The sequence below is a fragment of the Ranitomeya imitator genome, chromosome 5, assembly GCF_032444005.1.
Source record: "Ranitomeya imitator isolate aRanImi1 chromosome 5, aRanImi1.pri, whole genome shotgun sequence".
In the NCBI taxonomy this organism is placed as follows: domain Eukaryota; kingdom Metazoa; phylum Chordata; class Amphibia; order Anura; family Dendrobatidae; genus Ranitomeya; species Ranitomeya imitator.
In genome coordinates this window covers 706383914-706403358 of record NC_091286.1, presented here as the reverse complement: position 1 = coordinate 706403358, position 19445 = coordinate 706383914, and positions in this window count along the sequence as shown.

The window sequence follows — 19445 nt, the reverse complement described above, 5'->3', positions numbered from 1 at the left end:
CAGGCCAAGGGTGCGTTGTTCCCCTGTATGGCAGTTTTTTTTTTTTTAATTCTTTCAGGCAAAACAACTGTAATTTGCAACATTTGCCAAATCAAGCTGAGAAAAGGCAAGAACACTGCCAACCAGAGTACCACCAGCATGCAAAACACATGGCCAAGCACCCAAGTATGTGGACGTAATGACTGGGTACAAAATCTGTGTCTGATGGTGAAACCACTGCCCCTTCCCCTATGTTACGGCCTTCCTAATCTGCTGTCCATGAAGTAGGCGCTGATGACTTCTGCCCACAACCTGCAGTTGCACAAACACAACAGTCAGCAACCACGTCCAGTTCATTGTTCCAGAGCAGGATTCACTTGTCCCTGCCCTAGACATGTAACATAAAGCAGAAATATCCAGCCACCCACCCACAGACCCAAACGCTATCCACCCACATTGCCAGATTGCTAGCCCTGGAAATGATGCCATTTCGACTTGTGGGGACTGAGTCTTTCCCGTGACCTCTTGGCGGTGACAGCCCCACGGTACTTGAATCTCATCTGACACTATTTTTCATGGTGTGCCTTCAAAATGGTTTTGTATATGCTGGTGCTACCCAATATTATTTGCCTGTAGAAACAGCTGATTTGTATATTATGGTAGTGAATGAAACCCTCGCTATTTCACCCTAATCCCACAGTCTGTTCCTAATACTAACTAAGATACAACACAGTGGAAAATAGCAGAGATCTGCAGCATGTACTTGCAATGATGAGAACACCCAAGTGCCTGCCTAAAAATCTCCCTCCTATTAAATCTCTCCCTACACTCTCCCCACCTAACAAACAACTCAACTTAACCTGCTTCAGCTCTTAAAAGTGCTTTTTACCATGAAAAACTCTCCCTACGCTCACACTACGCTCTCCCTCCGCTCACACTACGCTCTCCATACGCTCACACTATGCTCTCCCTACGCTCACACTACACTCTCCCTACAGGCTTCTCTCACTCTCCCTACGCTCACACTACACTCTCACTACGCTCACACTACGCTCTCCCTATGCTCACACTACACTCTCCCTATGCTCACACTACACTCTCCTTACAGGCTTCTCTCCCTCTCCCTACGCTCACACTACACTCTCCCTACGCTCACACTACGCTCTCCCTACGGTCACACTACACTCTCCCTACAGGCTTCTCTCACTCTCCCTATGCTCACACTACACTCTCCCTACAGGCTTCTCTCACTCTCCCTATGCTCACACTATGCTCTCCCTACGCTGTTTCTGGCTGCAATGTGTACAAGATGGCGCTGGCAGCCTTTAAATATCCACTACACTCTCCCTACGCTCACACTTTGCTCTCCCTACGCTCACACTACACTCTCCCTACAGGCTTCTCTCACTCTCCCTATGCTCACACTACTCTCTCCCTACGCTCACACTACGCTCTCCCTCCGCTCACACTACGCTCTCCATACGCTCACACTATGCTCTCCCTACGCTCACACTACACTCTCCCTACAGGCTTCTCTCACTCTCCCTACGCTCACACTACACTCTCACTATGCTCACACTACGCTCTCCCTATGCTCACACTACGCTCTCCCTACGCTCACACTACACTCTCCCCACGCTCACACTACACTCTCCCTACAGGCTTCTCTCACTCTCCCTATGCTCACACTACGCTCTCCCTACGCTCACACTACACTCTCCCTACAGGCTTCTCTCACTCTCTCTACGCTCACACTACACTCTCCCTACGCTCACACTACACTCTCCCTACAGGCTTCTCTCACTCTCCCTACGCTCACACTACACTCTCCCTACGCTCACACTACACTCTCCCTACAGGCTTCTCTCACTCTCCCTACGCTCACACTACACTCTCCCTACGCTCACACTACACTCTCCCTACAGGCTTCTCTCACTCTCCCTACGCTCACACTATGCTCTCCCTACGCTGTTTCTGGCTGCAATGTGTACAAGATGGCGCCGGCAGCCTTTAAATATCCTCTACGACGCTGTAACCCCAGACAAACACAGTAATGCCACACCAAAGATGGCGCCGGCATAACTGTGACTGCCAAGAAAGCCCAGCATGTCCATTGGCTGCAAATAAAGAATGCACGGCGGCTCTCTTGAATATACTCAGCTGAACAGCAAACTACTCGCCGAGTAACGAATATTCCGACTACCGTACTATTCGTGCGAGTAACAAATAGTGCCGAATGTATTCGTTCATCACTGGCTATAATGTAATCCCAACATTTTTTCATGTTGGATCAGCGGCCGAATGAAGTAGGGTCGGAGCAGAATCCTGACCCTTGTCACCAGACATAAACTCAAAGTTTGTTCCCGAGCAAATATTGGGGAACAAAACAATTCAAGTGACTACAAAATAACATAATGTCTATTTCACAAAAAATAAAAAGATTTAGAATTTCAATAAACATGGTGCTGGAATGTAGAGGCGTGACAAGAGTCCTAGTGTCAATATATAGCAGTAAGGTATACAATAAAGATTTACTATATCTTCAATTAGATTAAAGCACATGATCCCTAAAAAGTGCTAATACCTATATACCTCAATCAGATAAGTATACCAAAAAAAAAAACATATTGTTATTATTATTATTATGCAAATCTAAATAAATTTATTAAATATCTTAATATACAGTTACCTTGTAATGTCTTCACTTCTTGTTCCGTCCAGATGTGTCGGGATCCCAGAATTCAAAGCGGCGGAAGTTCACCGACCGCCATATTGTGACACCCAAGTGATGGATGTCTCAATATGGAAACTTCTGGTGGTACCAGCCTCTTGCGCGGTACCACCAGCAGAACACCGTCATACCACACACACACTGTATATGCCGTACACACACACACACACACACTGTATACGCCGTACACACACACACACACACACTGTATACGCCGTACACACACACACACACACTGTATACGCCGTACACACACACACACACACTGTATATGCCGTAGACACACACTATATACGCTATACACACAGACACAGTATACCCCGTACACACACACACTGTATACGCCGTACACACACTGTATATGCCGTACACACACACACTATATACGCCATACACACACACTATATACGCCATACACACACTGTATATGCTGTACGCAGCCTCTTGCTGCCTGTAGACACCGTTGCGAACACGCCGCCTCCGGGATCAGCTAAATGACTCACTGACTGTCGCCATCTTTGTACAGGAGGAGCGCATGCACAGTTTTAATGTGACCGCTGCTATCTGCACAAAGATGGTGGCGCTCTGATTTATTGCACCTCCACACGAATTCCGTACAGGTACAGTGAATCATTCGGCTGATCCCGGCGGCAGATGTGCAACGTGTCTACAGGAAGAGGAAGCCGGTCACATTAATGGGGTTTTCCCACGAATGAAAGTTAATTTTAAAAATTGTCTGTGTCTGACCGTGTACAAGAGCACATGGGGTACACAGGTCAAAGAAGCGATGACATGAGAGGAGAAGACAGCAGATGGGGAGAGAGAAAGTGCACAAGGGTGAGAGAGACAGAGCACAGGGGGGAGAGAGACAGAGCACAGGGGTGAGAGACACAGAGCACAGGGGGAGAGAGACAGAGCACAGGGGGAGAGAGACAGAGCACAGGGGTGAGAGACACAGAGCACAGGGGTGAGAGAGACAGAGCACAGGGGTGAGAGAGACAGAGCACAGGGGTGAGAGACACAGAGCACAGGGGGAGAGAGACAGAGCACAGGGGTGAGAGACACAGAGCACAGGGGGAGAGAGACAGAGCACAGGGGTGAGAGACACAGAGCACAGGGGTGAGAGAGACAGAGCACAGGGGGAGAGAGACAGAGCACAGGGGTGAGAGACACAGAGCACAGGGGGAGAGAGACAGAGCACAGGGGTGAGAGAGACAGAGCACAGGGGTGAGAGACACAGAGCACAGGGGGAGAGAGACAGAGCACAGGGGTGAGAGACACAGAGCACAGGGGAAGAGAGACAGAGCACAGGGGTGAGAGACACAGAGCACAGGGGTGAGAGAGACAGAGCACAGGGGTGAGAGAGACAGAGCACAGGGGTGAGAGACACAGAGCACAGGGGGAGAGAGACAGAGCACAGGGGTGAGAGACACAGAGCACAGGGGGAGAGAGACAGAGCACAGGGGTGAGAGACACAGAGCACAGGGGTGAGAGAGACAGAGCACAGGGGGAGAGAGACAGAGCACAGGGGTGAGAGACACAGAGCACAGGGGGAGAGAGACAGAGCACAGGGGTGAGAGAGACAGAGCACAGGGGTGAGAGACACAGAGCACAGGGGGAGAGAGACAGAGCACAGGGGTGAGAGACACAGAGCACAGGGGGAGAGAGACAGAGCACAGGGGTGAGAGACACAGAGCACAGGGGTGAGAGAGACAGAGCACAGGGGGAGAGAGACAGAGCACAGGGGTGAGAGAGACAGAGCACAGGGGGAGAGAGACAGAGCACAGGGGTGAGAGAGACAGAGCACAGGGGTGAGAGACACAGAGCACAGGGGGAGAGAGACAGAGCACAGGGGTGAGAGACACAGAGCACAGGGGAAGAGAGACAGAGCACAGGGGTGAGAGACACAGAGCACAGGGGTGAGAGACACAGAGCACAGGGGGAGAGAGACAGAGCACAGGGGGGAGACAGAGCAAAGGGGGGAGACAGAGCACAGGGGAAAGACAGAGCACAGGGGGAGAGAGACAGAGCACAGGGGTGAGAGACACAGAGCACAGGGGGAGAGAGACAGAGCACAGGGGTGAGAGACACAGAGCACAGGGGGAGAGAGACAGAGCACAGGGGTGAGAGACACAGAGCACAGGGGTGAGAGACACAGAGCACAGGGGGAGAGAGACAGAGCACAGGGGTGAGAGACACAGAGCACAGGGGTGAGAGACACAGAGCACAGGGGGAGAGAGACAGAGCACAGGGGGGAGACAGAGCACAGGGGGGAGACAGAGCACAGGGGAAAGACAGAGCACAGGGGGAGAGAGGCAGAGCACAGGGGGAGAGAGACAGAGCACAGGGGGAGAGAGACAGAGCACAGGGGTGAGAGACACAGAGCACAGGGGAGAGAGAGACAGAGCACAGGGGGGAGACAGAGCACAGGGGGGAGACAGAGCACAGGGGAAAGACAGAGCACAGGGGGAGAGAGACAGAGCACAGGTGGGAGAGAGACAGAGCACAGGGGTGAGAGACAGAGCACAGGGGGAGAGAGACAGAGCACAGGTGGGAGAGAGACAGAGCACAGGGGTGAGAGACAGAGCACAGGGGGAGAAAGACAGAGCACAGGGGGAGAGAGACAGAGTACAGGGGGGGAGACAGAGCACAGGGGAAAGACAGAGCACAGGGGGAGAGAGACACAGAGCACAGGGGAGAGAGACAGAGCACAGGGGGAAGAGAGACAGAGCACAGGGGGAGAGAGACAGAGCACAGGGGGAGAGAGACACAGAGCACGGGGGAGAGAGACAGAGCACAGGGGGAGAGACACAGAGCACAGGGGTGAGAGAGATAGAGCACAGGGGGAGAGAGACAGAGCACAGGGGTGAGAGACACAGAGCACAGGGGGAGAAAGACAGAGCACAGGGGGAGAGAGACAGAGTACAGGGGGGGAGACAGAGCACAGGGGAAAGACAGAGCACAGGGGGAGAGAGACACAGAGCACGGGGGAGAGAGACAGAGCACAGGGGGAGAGAGACAGAGCACAGGGGGAAGAGAGACAGAGCACAGGGGGAGAGAGACAGAGCACAGGGGGAGAGAGACACAGAGCATGGGGGAGAGAGACAGAGCACAGGGGGAGAGAGACAGAGCAAAGGCAATCCTACCTTTATGATAGACAACCGTCCACTTACTGAAACCAACAGGTACACCTACCTGGGCCTAGAACTCAGCCAGTCAGGGAGCTTCAAGCAAGCCATAGAGTCACTAAAAGACAAGGCATCCAAAGCCTTCTATGCCATCAGAAGGCGTCTGTACCACCTCAAGGCACCAGTAACCGTATGGCTAAAAATTTTTGACTCCATCATTGCCCCAATTCTTCTATACGGTTGTGAGGTCTGGGGCCCAGTCTCATACCCAAACTGGTCAAAGTGGGACGCTGGGCCGACAGAAATATTCCACCTAGAGTTCTGCAAGCATCTTCTCCAAGTCCATCGGAGCACATCAAATAGCGCCTGCCGAGCAGAGCTGGGCAGATTCCCACTACACATCGCAATAAAGAAGGAGGCGCTGTCATTCAAGGCTCATCTACAAAGTAGCAGTCCCAGCTCCTACCATCACAAAGCCCTCCTACACCAGGAAGCCTCAGGAAGCCTCCCAAGAAAAAGTACCCAAAGCCAGTCTGACCAAGCCATCAACCTCCATGGCCTGACAAAAGGTGAAATCCAGAAAATGGTACACAAAGTCAAAGAGGAATATCTCAGCATCTGGAGGAACGACATAAACAAATCCCAGAAACTGACAATATACCGGAATCTACAGAGGGAGTACAAACTGGCCCCATATCTAGAGAAACTAGAAAACCCCAAAGATCGACAGATCCTGAGCCGGTACAGACTGAGCGCCCACAGCCTACTCATCGAATCCGGGCGGCACCGACAGAACTACAAGCCTCGAGAGAGCAGACTTTGCCAGCAGCGCCCCCAGGAGGCCGTGGAGGATGAGGCAGACTCTGCCAGCAGTGCCCCCAGGAGGCCGTGGAGGATGAGGCAGACTCTGCCAGCAGTGCCCCCAGGAGGCCGTGGAGGATGAGGCAGACTCTGCCAGCAGTGCCCCCAGGAGGCCGTGGAGGATGAGGCCCACTTCCTGCTGAGGTGCCCCAAATACTCCGCAGTGAGGGACACTCACTTCAAGAGACTGTCTGATCTCCTCCCAGACTTCACCTCCAAGGAGGAGGAAGAGAAACTGCCGATAATACTGGGGGAAGAGGAAAGTGCAGTGGCTGTAGCAGCGGAATATGTCAGTGCCTGCCACAGACTAAGAGGAGCCTGATATGTCATGGACTCCCGTACCCCAACACTGGACAAATCCCTATCCCCCGACTAAAGAGCCTGATATGTCATGGACTCCTATACCCCACCCTGGAAACATCCCCTATCCTCTAAAAGGAATTTGATATTCCCTGGACCTCTATATGCCCCCCCCCCTCCCCCACCCCCCTATTTTTACCATATGCTTTGGCAATGCTAACATGTACTTAGTCCTGCCAATAAAGCTCATTTGAATTGAATTGAATTGACAGAGCACAGGGGTGAGAGACACAGAGCACAGGGGTGAGAGACACAGAGCACAGGGGAAAGACAGAGCACAGGGGGAGAGAGACAGAGCACAAGGGGGGAGACAGAGCACAGGGGGAGAGACACAGAGCACAGGGGAAAGACAGAGCACAGGGGGAGAGAGACAGAGCACAGGGGGGAGAGAGACAGAGCACAGGGGTGAGAGAGACAGAGCACATGGGAGAGAGACAGAGCACAGGGGTGAGAGAAACAGAGCACAGGGGTGAGAGAGACAGAGCACAGGGGGAGAGAGACAGAGCACAGGGTTGAGAGACACAGAGCACAGGGGGAGAGAGACAGAGCACAGGGGTGAGAGACACAGAGCACAGGGGTGAGAGAGACAGAGCACAGGGGGAGAGAGACAGAGCACAGGGGTGAGAGACACAGAGCACAGGGGGAGAGAGACAGAGCACAGGGGGAGAGAGACAGAGCACAGGGGTGAGAGACACAGAGCACAGGGGGAGAGAGACAGAGCACAGGGGTGAGAGACACAGAGCACAGGGGAAGAGAGACAGAGCACAGGGGGAGAGAGACAGAGCACAGGGGGAGAGAGACAGAGCACAGGGGGAGAGAGACAGAGCACAGGGGGAGAGAGAGACAGAGCACAGGGGGAGAGAGACACAGAGCACAGGGGTGAGAGACACAGAGCACAGGGGTGAGAGAGACAGAGCACAGGGGGAGAGAGACAGAGCACAGGGGGAGAGAGACAGAGCACAGGGGGAGAGAGACAGAGCACAGGGGGAGAGACACAGAGCACAGGGGGAGAGAGACAGAGCACAGGGGGAGAGAGACAGAGCACAGGGGGAGAGAGACAGAGCACAGGGGTGAGAGACACAGGGCACAGGGGTGAGAGAGAGCACAGGGGGAGAGAGACAGAGCACAGGGGGGGAGACAGAGCACAGGGGGAGAGAGACAGAGCACAGGGGGAGAGAGACAGAGCACAGGGGGAGAGAGACAGAGCACAGGGGGGAGAGAGACAGAGCACAGGGGTGAGAGAGACAGAGCACAGGGGGGAGAGAGACAGAGCACAGGGGTGAGAGACAGAGCACAGGGGTGAGAGAGGCAGAGCACAGGGGTGAGAAAGAGCACAGGGGTGAGAGGCACAGAGCACAGGGGAGAGAGACAGAGCACAGGGGGAGAGAGACAGAGCACAGGTGGAGAGAGACAGAGCACAGGGGTGAGAGAGACAGAGCACAGGGGCGAGAGAGACAGAGCACAGGGGTGAGAGAGACAGAGCACAGGGGCGAGAGAGACAGAGCACAGGGGTGAGAGAGACAGAGCACAGGGGAGAGAGACAGAGCACAGGGGTGAGAGAGACAGAGCACAGGGGTGAGAGAGACAGAGCACAGGGGAGAGAGACAGAGCACAGGGGTAGAGAGACAGAGCACAGGGGTGAGAGAGACAGAGCACAGGGGGGAGAGAGACAGAGCACAGGGGGAAAGAGACAGAGCACAGGGGTGAGAGAGACAGAGCACAGGGGTGAGAGAGACAGAGCACAGGGGTGAGAGAGACAGAGCACAGGGGTGAGAGAGACAGAGCACAGGGGGAGAGAGACAGAGCACAGGGGGAGAGAGACAGCTCAAATGGGACATGAGGGGAGAACACAGCACAGGAAGGAGAGAGACAGCAGATAAGGGGGAGAGCACATGGGGTAGACGGGTCAAAGAAGAGACCACAGACGGGAGAAGTCAGCACATGGGGAGAGAGAGCGTGGGTAGGTGGGTGAGCACATGGGGGGAGAGATTCCCAACGCTGCAAAGCCAGCCCCCATCGCGACATCTCCGACCTCCGGTGCGGTAGCATCGGGCCACCATCTAGTATATGATAAATAAATACAAGTAGTTTTAATTACACACTCAAAGAAAAATTTTTAAGACATGCCGTTGTATTAAATGAACACAAGGTGTCATGATACAGTAGCAGATGTATTAGGAAGGGATATGTGAGGGCAAAAAATACCTCAAGAAATGACCTCCTGGAAAGAAGAATAAATCTACTGAGGTCAATCCAAGACATATCTCCACCTATAATCATAGATGGGATATGATGAAAAAGATATTGAATAGACACTGGCCGTGGCCAATTCTCAAAACCGATCCTACAGAAATGCCTCCCAAACCTACCCCTGATGACAGCATGAAGTAGTAGTAATATCACAGACATCCTGGTGCACAACCATAATGTCGCTAAGCCACAAGATCCATTTAAAGTTGGAAAACAAAAATCTGTTTTTTCCAATGCGGTGAATGCCTGGCATGTAGGAATCTAGTTAGGGCCAAATCCTTCACATCATCGGACGGCATGAATGAATGTCAGATGAGGGAATACACCACCTGTGGTACGGAGAGCACAGAGGGCTAGTACGCGACTGTTATGGATGTGACGGTGCAAGTGAACGGAGCCAATAGTCCCATCAAACATAAAGTCATATAATCACTGCAATCGAACTATGGAGGATGCTTGATGCAAGTGTAAAAGTTTATTGAAACAATTGTTACGGTGAAGTGATAGGCAAAAAAACGTTTCGGCCAACACGTGGCCTTGATCACATTATCGCTGAAACAAATGGAACAAAAAGAACAATAAATAACTATATACAAATCAGGGACATATTTACATATATACAATTTTAGAAAACATGTCAAAACCATAGTCAGAATAAAATTGTATCCCTCCAGATGCCAGTACGTGTATATATAACAAACATGATATAAGGACGAAAAATAGAGAAACAGGGGGGCAGGGAGGTTAACATGTGATACAGTGGTGCCAATAATGAGACGATAAACCAATGTAGCATACCCTTGTGGGAAGTTCCTTCTTAATTAATATCTATGGTGCTGCTAAGGGTATCAGCCAGAAAAAGAGTTATGCAGTCCTGCAGAGGATAATAGAAAACAATGAGTGGTGATTCGGTGCGGTGGTATTAGCCGAAAGCAACTATGGTATCTCACCAAGCGGCCATGGTATATCAATAGTAAATAACAGAGCTATAGTATACTTGCCGACTTATATTTTATGCTGCTACTGCTAAACGTATAACAGGCTGGTCGTCGCCGTAATGTGGAGCATATATGTAGATATAGCTGTGGAGACAGATTTATATGTAATAAGTAAGTTATCTGATTAGCCCATGTTTCGTGGGGGGTGAGTGAAATCAAAAGAACTATAGTATACTTGCCAACTTAATTTTTATGCTGCCTAAGTTCAATGTATAGCACACCGATTGTCGCCAGAATGTGGATGGCATACGTAGATATAGCTGTGGGAACAGACACATATAGGGTAAATAAGTTGTCTGATGGGCCTATGGTGGGTGGTTATGTGGCTTATGTGCTACCTGCTAATGCGTAGAACCAGCCAGGGCCAAACTAGGATGATCCCGTATTGTAGTTTCAACCAGAGATAAGGTGAAAGATAATTCAGCTGCAGACAAAAGGACAGCATAAAGATGGAGCGTAGTCAGAGTCATTAATAACTTATCTGGTGGATGACGATGTCTCACATCCGTAATCCGCTGGTAGCGATCATAGTGGAAGGGGCCGGCGTTGGTGGCCAAGCAGGAAGAGCAGACACAAACCGTGTCTATGCAGAGGAGAGGCTACCATGAATGCCATAGCAGCGCTGTATAAAGCCCCAGCCGGTCATGTCATCGGATGTGGTGTCAGCAGCGTAGATATTAATTAAGAAGGACATGCGCGATCAACATGCCATGATGTGGGAATCTCACTGCAGTAAAATGCGGACTAGCAGGCCTCACCATCCACCAGCTATCCCATCAACCCCAACTGCTGCTTCTTCCTCCTCTATCGCCATTCCAAGTCTTCTCAAACTGGTCTCTGGCGGCACAAATTACAATTGTTTACCCACCACAGTCAGGGTGAGTGAGATCCGATCAGCTGTTACGAAAGTAGACAGTTGCATGTGGTATCAGGACTACAGCAAAGGAGTCCTACACCGATCCCTCACCCACCCACGTCTGTATCGTGGTGTATATATATTCCATGTGTTTATACCATACACTCACTGCGAGTTCCCTCAACAACCGGCCTAGTAGTGGAAGCATCTGTGGCCTCGTCCATCGTTCGTTAGTCAATTGCATAATTGTCCTGACGATTCGAGGCAGTGGAGTTGTGTCTCCCTGACAAAATGGTAGGAGCAGTGGGATCTGTGGGATTTCTCTGGTGTCATCTGTGACAAACTGGTAACGGTGTTGGGGTCTGTGTGATCGCCCCGGCTGTTATCCTTGATAATTGATTTGGAGGGTACACACATGGAAAGGAACTTTTAGTGGTGTGTACAGTTGTTAGATTGTACCAACAAAACAATTTTATTCTATAGGTATTTTTTTCTTGATGCTCCATAATCATACAAACTATGTTACTACATAAGTACACGCACGGACAGTACGTTGCGGCAACAGCCAGAAATATTGTTCAATTGAAAAACAAAAAAGTAAAACAGTAGAAAACGCAAACTTTTTTTGTATTTTATTTATGAATATTTTTTAGTTATTCCCTCTCTGATGAAAAATACAATGATGTAACTGTAAGGTGGAGGGGCCAGGGCTGCCATCATGGCCGTCAATAATCCCTGTATCACCCACTGGCCCTGTCCCTTTAAAGTACCTCGGTGCTGCTCCTCTGCGCCATCAGAGTTTTCCTGGTACGGGACTGTAACCTCTGCAGACGATTCCAAGAATAAAGAGTCACAGTCCGGTTTCGCTTGAACTTCAACATGTTTACTCAGCAACTTGTCATCCAGGGCACACACGTTCGCAGCATCAGGCATCAGTATCTCTGACACTTGCCTCTCGCTAATCCTGCCTTCGGGACGGTCTGTACTATACGGTCCCTCAGTGTCCTCAATGTCCAGTATTTCTGCATTTCATGGGGGTATTCCCTGCTGTCTTGCCCCGGTCCTCAGAATAGCAGCCCACGCAAAAACCTGCCACATCTTGGTGCAATTTCTTCCACTCACAACAGTGTGCAAATACATGCGAACAATCACATATACAATGCCTACAAGTAGTATTCAACCCCCTGCAGATTTAGCAGGATTAATAAGATGCAAATAAGTTAGAGCCTTCAAACTTCAAACAAGAGCAGGATTTATTAACAGATGCATAAATCTTACAAACCAAAAAGTTTTGTTGCTCAGTTAAATTTTTATAAATTTTAAACATAAAAGTGTGGGTCAATTATTATTCAACCCCTAGTTTTAATATTTTGTGGAATAACCTTTGTTTGCAATTACAGCTAATAATCGTCTTTTATAAGACCTGATCAAGCCGGCACAGGTCTCTGGAGTTATCTTGGCCCACTCCTCCATGCAGATCTTCTCCAAGTTATCTAGGTTCTTTGGGTGTCTCATGTAGACTTTAATCTTGAGCTCCATCCACAAGTTTTCAATTGGGTTAAGGTCAGGAGACTGACTAGGCCACTGCAACACCTTGATTTTTTGCCTCTTGAACCAGGCCTTGGTTTTCTTGGCTGTGTGCTTTGGGTCGTTGTCTTGTTGGAAGATGAAATGACGACCCATCTTAAGATCCTTGATGGAGGAGCGGAGGTTCTTGGCCAAAATCTCCAGGTAGGCCGTGCTATCCATCTTCCCATGGATGTGGACCAGATGGCCAGGCCCCTTGGCTGAGAAACAGCCCCACAGCATGATGCTGCCACCACCATGCTTGACTGTAGGGATGGTTTTCTTGGGGTCGTATGCAGTGCCATCCAGTCTCCAAAGGTCACGTGTGTGGTTGACACCAAAGATCTCGATCTTGGTCTCATCAGACCAGAGAACCTTGAACCAGTCAGTCTCAGAGTCCTCCAAGTGATCATGAGCAAACTGTAGATGAGCCTTGACATGACGCTTTGAAAGTAAAGGTACCTTACGGGCTCGTCTGGAACGGAGACCATTGCGGTGGAGTACGTTACTTATGGTATTGACTGAAACCAATGTCCCCACTGCCATGAGATCTTCCCGGAGCTCCTTCCTTGTTGTCCTTGGGTTAGCCTTGACTCTTCGGACAAGCCTGGCCTCGGCACAGGAGGAAACTTTCAAAGGCTGTCCAGGCCGTGGAAGGCTAACAGTAGTTCCATAAGCCTTCCACTTCCGGATGATGCTCCCAACAGTGGAGACAGATAGGCCCAATGCCTTGGAAAGGGTTTTGTACCCCTTGCCAGCCTTGTGACCCTCCACGATCTTGTCTCTGATGGCCTTGGAATGCTCCTTTGTCTTTCCCATGTTGACCATGTATGAGTGCTGTTCACAAGTTTGGGGAGGGTCTTAAATAGTCCGAAAAGGCTGGAAAAAGAAATAATTAATCCAAACATGTGAAGCTCATTGTTCATTGTGCCTGAACTACTTCTTAATACTTTAGGGGAACCAAACAGAATTCTGGTGGGTTGAGGGGCTGAATAATAAATGACCCTCTGAAAAGACTTTTCACAATTTAAAAAAAAAATAAACAAAGAAATAACATTCTTTTTTGCTGCAGTGCATTTCACACTTCCAGGCTGATCTACAGTCCAAATGTCACAATGCCAAGTTAATTCCAAATGTGTAAACCTGCTAAATCTGCAGGGGGTTGAATACTACTTGTAGGCACTGTATATATATATATATATATATATATATATATAGTCAGAGCAATACACATAAGGTGTAGCAATACTCTTATACACAGTGGTAATACACTTTAAGTGTAGCAGTACCACCGTGTATGAAAACATTAATGAAAAATGGATCGCCCTGTCAAGGCAGTGGGGTACTCGGTACCGGGTCCTTCGGTTCACAGGGGGATGTCGAGGTGGCAGACCCGGTCTGTGGCCCTGGGACGTTCGTTTAAAAGGGAAAGGTCTTTAAAGGAATTGTTTGTGACGCCACCTGTCATATTCGGTCAGGGTGACGGACGCTGCTTTAAGGGGTCTGCTGAGGTGATATGGTAGCTAGTTGGTATACCTTCCCACAGGTGAAGTGTGTCCCCAGGGCTTCCCAGTGTGTAGATGGTGGAAGGTGTGAGGCGCAGTGAAGAACGAGGACACAATGGGTGCAGCCTCTTTACCTTTACTGAAGACTTCAGCATCCACAGTCCAGAGCACCGGATCACAGGGCAGGCAGAGTCTGGCCGGTTTGGAGGCAAATCCAGAGTCCCCTTGTCCAGGTAGAAATCAGTAGCCTTCCTCTAGCGCCTGGGTATTGTAGTCCCTTACTGCTAAACTTCTCATAAGGTCCTCACAAATGTTGTAGATGTTATAGATGTTATGTCTCTCTCTCTCTGTCCCCCAGATGGATAGGACAAACCCGTATGACTGGTGGCTTGAGGCATTTTACAGGGACTCTATCATGCCCCAGCCTCTATGTGGTGCCACCTTGCCCCCTGGGTGCAGGGGCGGACAGGTAATGTGAAATTAGCTGTCCTGCCGGTCTCTGGTACAAGGCATAAAGGATCATTGCTCCCTCGGTGTACCGGCTACCGGGATTCTGCCCCTTAGAAGGAGGCAGCCTGTGTAAGGCTGTTTCCCTCCTGGTATCCACTCCTTTGCTACGACTTCTTCACCCTCTCTACAATACAGTTCTCCTTCAGTGTCTCTTTCTGGGAGCTGCAGCTCTCAGGGCATGCATAGCTCCGTGTCCTTCTTCCTGGATCTCTGACAGGATCCCATCCCTGTCAGGGACCAACTAACTGAGCGAAGCTCAGCCAGCAACTAACTAACTTCCTCCCCAGGCAACCAGTTTTACCTAAGTGTGGGGAGTGCCCTAATAAATAGGAGCAGGGCTCCCCCTGGTGGCCTGGGGTGTGAAATGTGTTGCATGTTTGTGATACCTGGATGCAGTTGTCCTTCTTTGCCTCCAGACGTAATATCACTCCCCCCTAGAGGAGAATTATATTACTGCAACGACCAGGACACTGGGGCACTGCAAATACAATATACTGTATACAAACAGGGGTTGGGGAGAAAAAGGAACAATATATATATACCACACCCCCTACATTCCCCCTCTCTTTTAATATGGTTGTCTCCAACCATTGTAACATTTTACTATATATCATATAAAGAACAGTCCATATACTTTCTTCTCTTTTTCAAAGGGAGATGTCCCCCGCTTTCTTTGAAGTTGGTACTCCTGTGCCCTGGAACACAGTCCCTGATGAAGTCCTGCCTCTCTAGCAGAATGAGACAACAGGTGCAACAAAAATAAAAAGAGTCCACAGGCTTCAAATAAATTCACACCCAGCTCGCAGTCCTCTAGGCCAAACAAAAAATATGAAAACCAAGAAAATGTCCTTATGACCAGTTTTGGCCAAGTAACTCCCCCATCCTTTGAGGAGAAAGGAATGCAGAACAGTCCTTCTTTATGCTCCTATGTGCAACGGCACTACAAGATATATGGAGAGCAAAACTTTATGATCAGCGGCACACATCCTGTGCCGCTCCACTCCACATTGGGTTCTGTGCCCGTACTCCAGTAGACGACCCTGCAGCCGCGGGTGTCTTGTCCTCCTGTTGCCACAGTGACAGGAGAGGGGCACAATCTGGCCATTCATTAACCAGGAAACGGGGCCAATTGCTCCTTCTCCAGGCCCGCATATACTGTAACTCCAGGTGATCCACCGACACTCCATGTGGCTTGCCCGGGGTATGAGAAGAGGCCCTTTGCTGGGCGATGGAAGCGTGAGTCCCCCAGGGACATGGCCTTGCTGACCATAGGTCCAGCCTCCGGGGTATGGGATCACGATGCCAACCAGTCATCAGGGGCAAGGGATTGGGTAACAGCTCCTGCAGCGGCGGGGACCGTCCATCCGGGGGTCAAGGGACATGGGGCCCTCACCCTCTCCTTCTTGCTGTTGCTGACCGCACTCATCTCGGGCCTGCTGTATTCTTCCACGGTTGTGGCTGCGCACTCCGGTGTTGATTGAAGTTCTGGCTCGGCCTTCACTTCCGGCGTGGACTCCTCTGAGGCGTTCGTTGTTTCCGGTCCCCATTGAGTTAACAACTTTGGTTCCGGACGATGAGGTTCCTCCTCCTGGCACTGCAATGCTGGCTCCGCAAGATCTTCCAGCTCCAGTGAACGTGAAGAGGACTGCTCTGCTTGTGATGTCTCTGGCCTGCGGGATGATGTGGACTTTTCTGGCTGCCAACTCTGAGCTGAAGAACTCTTCGGGCGCTGGTAAGTGGGGTGCTCTGCAATTTCTTCCAACTATATGGCGGGCTTACGTCCTTCTGCTGCCACCTCCATCCAATGTGGCCTAGACAGCCGCAGCTGTACACAAGGATTTCTTCCTGGCCCCAACCATTCCAGGATGGGGTCGCTTCCAGCCGCTCCTCCCATTCTCTTTCAAGTTGTCTCAGTAGGCGTGGGGCTAGGTGTCTTCAGGGCATTCTCCAGAGGTGCCGTCTAAAGGATCTTCGCGCCATTTCCATGCAGTTAAGCCCACGAAGGGTGCAGGCACAGTAGTGACCTCCCATTTTGGTGTCATTACTGCCACCTGAGCCGCTATCTTGGTCAAATCAGTCCTTGGTGAATCTGTAGTCATATCCAGTGTTCTTGTCACCTCCATGGCATTCGTTCCTCCCGGAGGTTCAGCATTAGTTACATTAATCACAATCTTTCCTTCTTTCTCTGTGTCAGCTTTAACTCCATATGGGGTAGTGAGATCCTGCCGACTACGTCAAGTGTAAGATGGAGGGGCCAGGGCTGCGGTCATGGCCGTCTGTAATCCCTGTATCACCCGCTTGGTGCTACTCCTCTGCGTCATCAGAGTTTTCCCGGTACCGGACTGATACCTCTGCAGTTGATTCCAAGAATAAAGAGTCACAGTCCGATTAATAATAATCTTTATTAGTTTTTATATAGGGCTAACATATTCCGCAGCGCTTTAAAGGTTACACACATTATCATCACTGTTCCCATTGGGGCTCACAATCTAAATTCCCTATCAGTATGTCATTAGAATGTGGGAGGAAACCGGAGAACCCGGAGGAAACCCACGCAAACACGGGGAGAACATACAAACTCTTTGCAGATGTTGTCCTTGGTGGGATTTGAACCCAGGACCCCAGCGCTGCAAGGCTGCTGTGCTAACCACTGAGCCACCGTGCTGCCATGATTTCGCTTCAACTTCAACATGTTTACTCAGCAACTTGTCATCCAGGGCACACACTTTCGCAGCATCAGGCATTGGTATCTCTGACCTTTGCCTCTCGCTAAGCCTGCCTTCAGGAAGGTCCGTACTATACGGTCCCTCTGTGTCCAGTATTTCTTCCTTTCATGGAGGTATTCCCTGCTGTCTCGCCCCGGTCCTCAGATTAGCGGCTCACACAAAAACCTGCCACATCTTGGTGCACTTTCTCCCACTCCGCTTAGGCTTCTTCTCTCCAACAGCTGCAGTCCCACTTACACTGCACTCCTGTTCCTGTAGCTGCTGCACTCTCTGTTCCTTATTCTGTCCTCCTGGGTGTTGCTGCTGGGCCTACTCTGCTTTGAAGAACGTTGCGGCGCACGATGTGCCTTGGGCAAGCCAGCCCTGTGAGCTACACGGGCGCCCAGGCCCCAACTGAGCTAAAACAGGAAGACCTAACTGTCTTATCCCCATTGTGCCCCTCCTACAATTAACTATTCCCTATCCTATATCTATAATTCCCCCCATCTAGTGGACAACTTGGGGTCACCACTTCCCCAACACTATACTTGCCTGGGGCACTTGCTTTCCCTAGCAAGCAGTGTGCAAATACATGCGAACAATGAAATATATATATAGTCAGGGCAATATACATAAGGTGTAGCTATACTCTTATACACAGTGGTAATACACTTTATGTGTAGCAGTACCACCGTGTATGGACACTTTAATGAAATACAATATACTGTATATAAACAGGGGTTGGGGAGAAAAAGGAACAATATAAACACCACATTCCCTACATAACCTTAAAAAGCTATGTAGGTAGGTTCTCGGCTGGAAATGAACATACAACAACATCATGTAGCATTGTCGTTGGGTGTACGGAAGCTGAATTGGACTATTAAAACAGGTATTTAAAAATTACAATGTGTTCTTTTACAAAAAATGTAAAAAAAAATAACAAAAAAGACTGGCTAAGAAAAGCTAGGAAGGTTCATGTCCCAAAAGTTAAGGCCCTGCTACATGCTGCGGTATTCCAGTGTAAAGTACAGGTCTGATATTGGAACATGGAACTCGGCTTCTTCCTGGAGGCCAATGTACATTGTGCCTGGACTGTGTCCTGACAAATCTCACCAAAGACACATATGTAATGACATAACCCAGGCACATACTACTTGGGCGGCTACAGAGAGGCCCAGGTTTTCTGATGAAATAGGGGCACAATCCAGGTGCATAGTACAGGGGTCGCTAGGCAGAAGCCCGGTGTCATGGTGAAACCTGCATGGGAACACAGACCCTGCACATAGCACAGGGAGAGTTCAGATGACAGAAAGTCAGGGGTTAGTTCATATTGCCAGAATGGTGAAATATTTCTACTGGGTAATGGTGGTTGAAAGACAATAGAGGACGACGTGTCACTGACAGCTGAGTGAGCTGCTCATTGTGTGACCACGTGCCGAGCTGACCTGCTGCGTGACCTGATGTACAAGCACATAACACAATGGTGGGTCGTGCTGCTCCGTCTGTCAGATGAGGGGAATTCACTTTTACTTAGTCACATAATAAATAATATCTGGACGTAATAACTTCTAGGTGCAGTGTGTGATGTGCCGATACATTTTGGCAGATTGCTTCTACACAAGTGCTGAAAACTTCAGACCCAATAGACTGAAGGAAACATGAATGCGGCTAAGTACAGAGATATCCTGGATGAAAACCTCTTCCAGAGTGCTCTGGACCTCAGACTTGGCTGAAGGTTCACCTTCCAACAAGGCAATGACCCTAAGTACACAGCTAAAATAGCAAAGGAGCGGCTTTAGAACAACTCTGTGACCATTCTTGACCGGCCCAGCCGGAGCCCTGACCTAAACCCAATGGAGCATCTCTGGAGAGACCTGAAAATGGCCGTCCACCAACGTTCACCATCCAACCTGACGGAACTGGAGAGGATCTGCAAGGAAGAATGGCAGAGGATCCCCAAATCCAGGGGTGAAAAACTTGTGGCATCATTCCC